Genomic DNA, 4421 nt, shown 5'->3' on the forward strand with positions numbered 1-4421 from the left:
GTGTGTGTCTGTGTGTGTGTGTCTCTCACCCTGTGTGTGTGTGTCTGTGTGTGTGTCTCTCTCACTGTGTGTGTCTGTGTGTGTGTCTCTATGTGTGTGTCTCTCTCACCCTGTGTGTGTGTGTCTGTGTGTGTGTCTCTCTCACTGTGTGTGTCTGTGTGTGTGTCTCTATGTGTGTGTCTCTCTCACCCTGTGTGTGTGTGTGTCTGTGTGTGTGTCTCTGTGTGTGTGTCTGTGTGTGTGTGTGTCTGTGTGTGTGTGTCTGTGTCTGTCTCTGTGTGTGTCTGTGTGTGTGTCTGTGTGTGTGTGTGTCTGTGTGTGTGTCTGTGTCTGTGTGTGTGTGTGTGTCTGTGTGTGTGTGTGTGTCTGTGTGTGTGTCTGTGTCTGTGTGTGTGTGTGTGTCTCTCTCTCACCCTGTGTGTGTCTCTCACACGTGGACGTCTCTCTCTCTCTCTCTCTGTGTGTCTGTCTGTGTGTGTGTCTGTGTGTGTGTGTCTCTGTGTGTGTCTCTCTCACCCTGTGTGTCTCTCTCTCTCACCCTGTGTGTGTGTGTCTGTCTGTGTGTGTCTCTCACTGTGTGTGTCTGTGTGTGTCTCTCTCACCCTGTGTGTCTCTCTGTGTCTCTCTCACCCTGTGTGCGTCTCTCTCACCCTGTGTGTCTCTCTCTGTGTGTGTCTCTCACCTTGTGTGTGTGTCTCTCTCTCACCCTGTGTGTGTCTCTCTCACCCTGTGTGTCTCTCTCACACTGTGTCTCTCTCTCACGCTGTGTGTGTCTCTCTGTGTCTCTCTCACCCTGTGTGTCTCTCTCTCACCCTGTGTGTGTGTCTGTCTCTGTGTCTCTCTCACCCTGTGTGTGTCTCTCTCACACGTGTACGTCTCTCTGTGTGTGTGTGTCTGTGTGTCTCTGTGTGTGTCTCTCTCTCTGTGTGTGTCTCTGTGTGTGTCTCTCTGTGTGTGTCTCTCTGTGTGTGTCTCTCTGTGTGTGTCTCTCTCTCACCCTGTGTGTGTGTCTCTCTCACGCTGTGTGTGTCTGTCTGTGTGTCTCTCTCTCACCGTGTGTGTCTCTCTCTCTCTCACCCTGTGTGTGTGTCTCTCTCTGTGTGTGTCTCTCTCTCTCATCCTGTGTCTCTGTGTGTCTGTCTGTGTGTGTCTCTCACGCTGTGTGTCTCTCTCTCACCCTGTGTGTGTTTCTCTGTGTGTGTCTCTCTGTGTGTGTATCTCTGTGTGTGTATCTCTGTGTGTCTCTCTCTCTCATGCTGTGTGTCTCTCTCTCACCCTGTGTGTGTCTCTCTCACCCTGTGTGTCTCTCTCTCTCTCTCTCACCGTGTCTCTCTCTCACCCTGTGTGTGTCTCTCTCTCACCCTGTGTGTGTGTCTCTCTCTCACCCTGTGTGTCTCTCACCCTGCGTGTCTCTCACCCTGTGTGTCTCTCACCCTGCGTGTCTCTCACCCTGTGTGTCTCTCTCACCGTGTGTCTCTCTCTCACGCTGTGTCTCTCTCTCACGCTGTGTCTTTCTCTCTCTGTGTCTCTCTCTCTGTGTGTCTCTCTCTCTGTGTGTGTCTCTCTCACCCTGTGTCTCTCTCTCACCCTGTGTGTGTCTCTCTCTCTGTGTGTCTCTCTCTCACCCTGTGTGTGTCTCTCTCACCTTGTGTGTGTCTCTCTCACCCTGTGTCTCTTTCTCTCTCACCATTTGTCTCTCTCACCGTGTGTCTCTCACCGTGTCTCTCACCGTGTGTGTCTCACTCTCTCTGTGTGTCTCTCTCACCCTGTGTCTCTCTCCTCCGTGTGTCTCTCTCTCACCGTGTGTCTCTTTCTCTCACCCTGTGTCTCTCTCTCTCCGTGTCTCTCTCTCCCCCTCGTGTGTCTCTCTCCCCCGTGTCTCTCTCGCCGTGTCTCTCTCCCCCGTGTCTAGAGCCCCGCGTCTCTCTCCTCCGTCTCTCCAGATGCTCCACGTGTCTCCACGTGTCTCCACCTGTCTGCCCTGTGTCTCCACGTGTCTCCACGTGTCTACCCTGTGTCTCCACGTGTCTCCACGTGTCTCCACGTGTCTCCCCCATGCCACCCCCACGTGTCTCCACGTGTCTCCACGTGTCTCCACGTGTCTCCCCCATGCCACCCCCACGTGTCTCCACGTGTCTCCACGTGTCTCCCCGTGTCTCCCCCCGTGTCTCCACGTGTCTGCCCTGTGTCTCCACGTGTCTCCACGTGTCTGCCCTGTGTCTCCACGTGTCTCCACCTGTCTGCCCTGTGTCTGCCCTGTGTCTGCCCTGTGTCTCCACGTGTCTCCACGTGTCTCCACGTGTCTCCACGTGTCTCCACGTGTCTCCCCCATGCCACCCCCAAGTGTCTCCCCGTGTCTCCCCCCGTGTCTCCACGTGTCTCCCCGTGTCTCCCCCCGTGTCTCCACGTGTCTGCCCCGTGTCTGCCCCGTGTCTCCCCGTGTCTCCCCGTGTCTCCCCGTGTCTCCCCCCGTGTCTCCCCCCGTGTCTCCACGTGTCTCCCCGTGTCTCCCCGTGTCTCCCCCCGTGTCTCCACGTGTCTGCCCTGTGTCTCCACGTGTCTCCACGTGTCTGCCCTGTGTCTCCACGTGTCTGCCCTGTGTCTCCACGTGTCTCCACGTGTCTGCCCTGTGTCTCCACGTGTCTGCCCTGTGTCTCCACGTGTCTGCCCTGTGTCTCCACGTGTCTCCACGTGTCTCCACGTGTCTGCCCTGTGTCTCCACGTGTCTCCACGTGTCTCCACGTGTCTCCACGTGTCTCCACGTGTCTCCACGTGTCTCCACGTGTCTCCACGTGTCTCCACGTGTCTCCACGTGTCTCCACGTGTCTCCACGTGTCTCCACGTGTCTCCACGTGTCTCCACGTGTCTCCACGTGTCTCCACGTGTCTCCACGTGTCTCCACGTGTCTCCACGTGTCTCCACGTGTCTCCACGTGTCTCCACGTGTCTCCCCCCGTGTCTCCCCCCGTGTCTCCCCCCGTGTCTCCCCCCGTGTCTCCCCCCGTGTCTCCCCCCGTGTCTCCCCCCGTGTCTCCCCCCGTGTCTCCCCCCCCCCCGTGTCTCCCCCCGTGTCTCCCCGTGTCTCCCCGTGTCCCCCCCCGTGTCTCCCCGTGTCTCCCCCCGTGTCTCCCCCCATGTCTCCCCGTGTCTCCCCGTGTCTCCCCCCGTGTCTCCCCCCGTGTCTCCCCCCGTGTCTCCCCCCGTGTCTCCCCCCGTGTCTCCCCGTGTCTCCCCGTGTCTCCCCGTGTCTCCCCCCGTGTCTCCCCCCGTGTCTCCCCGTGTCTCCCCCCCCCGTGTCTCTCCCCGTGTCTCTCCGTGTCTCCCCGTGTCTCCCCGTGTCTCCCCCCCCCCCGTGTCTCCCCGTGTCTCCCCGTGTCTCCCCCGCGTCTCCCCCGTGTCTCCCTCGTGTCTCCCCATGTCTCCCCGTGTCTCCCCCGTGTCCCCCCGTGTCTCCCCGTGTCTCCCCCCCCCCCGTGTCTCCCCGTGTCTCCCCGTGTCCCCCCCCCCCCCCCGTGTCTCCCCCCCCCCGTGTCTCCCCGTGTCTCCCCGTGTCTCCCCCCCCCCGTGTCTCCCCGTGTCTCCCCCCGTGTCTCCCCCCCCCCCCCGTGTCTCCGTGTCTCCCCCCCCCCCCCCCCGTGTCTCCCCGTGTCTCCCCCGTGTCCCCGCTCACGTGGGACGGGATGTAGACATCGTAGACGTTGCCCGAGTCTCCCCCGTGTCTCCCCCCGTGTCTCCCCCGTGTCTCCCCCCGTGTCTCCCCGTGTCTCCCCTCCCCCCCCCGTGTCTCCCCGTGTCTCCCCCCCCCCCGTGTCTCCGTGTCTCCCCCCCCCCCCCCCGTGTCTCCCCGTGTCTCCCCCGTGTCCCCGCTCACGTGGGAGGGGATGTAGACATCGTAGACGTTGCCCGAGTCTCCCCCGTGTCTCCCCCCGTGTCTCCCCCGTGTCTCCCCCCGTGTCTCCCCGTGTCTCCCCCCCCCGTGTCTCCCCGTGTCTCCCCCGTGTCCCCGCTCACGTGGGAGGGGATGTAGACATCGTAGACGTTGCCCGAGTCTCCCCCGTGTCTCCCCGTGTCTCCCCGTGTCTCCCCCCCCCCCCGTGTCTCCCCCGTGTCTCCCCGTGTCTCCCCGTGTCTCCCCCCCCCCCCGTGTCTCCCCCCGTGTCTCCCCCGTGTCTCCCCCCGTGTCTCCCCGTGTCTCCCCCGTGTCCCCGCTCACGTGGGAGGGGATGTAGACATCGTAGACGTTGCCCGAGTCTCCCCCGTGTCCCCCCGTGTCTCCCCCCCCCCGTGTCTCCCCGTGTCTCCCCCGTGTCCCCGCTCACGTGGGAGGGGATGTAGACATCGTAGACGTTGCCCGAGTCTCCCCCGTGTCTCTCCCCGTGTCTCCCCGTGTCTCCCCGTGTCTCCCCGTGTCTCCCCCCGTGT

This window comes from Petromyzon marinus (assembly GCF_048934315.1).
Source record: "Petromyzon marinus isolate PM22_M1 ecotype Great Lakes invasive population chromosome 67 unlocalized genomic scaffold, UKy_Petmar_22M1.pri1.0 chr67_unloc.1, whole genome shotgun sequence".
In the NCBI taxonomy this organism is placed as follows: domain Eukaryota; kingdom Metazoa; phylum Chordata; class Hyperoartia; order Petromyzontiformes; family Petromyzontidae; genus Petromyzon; species Petromyzon marinus.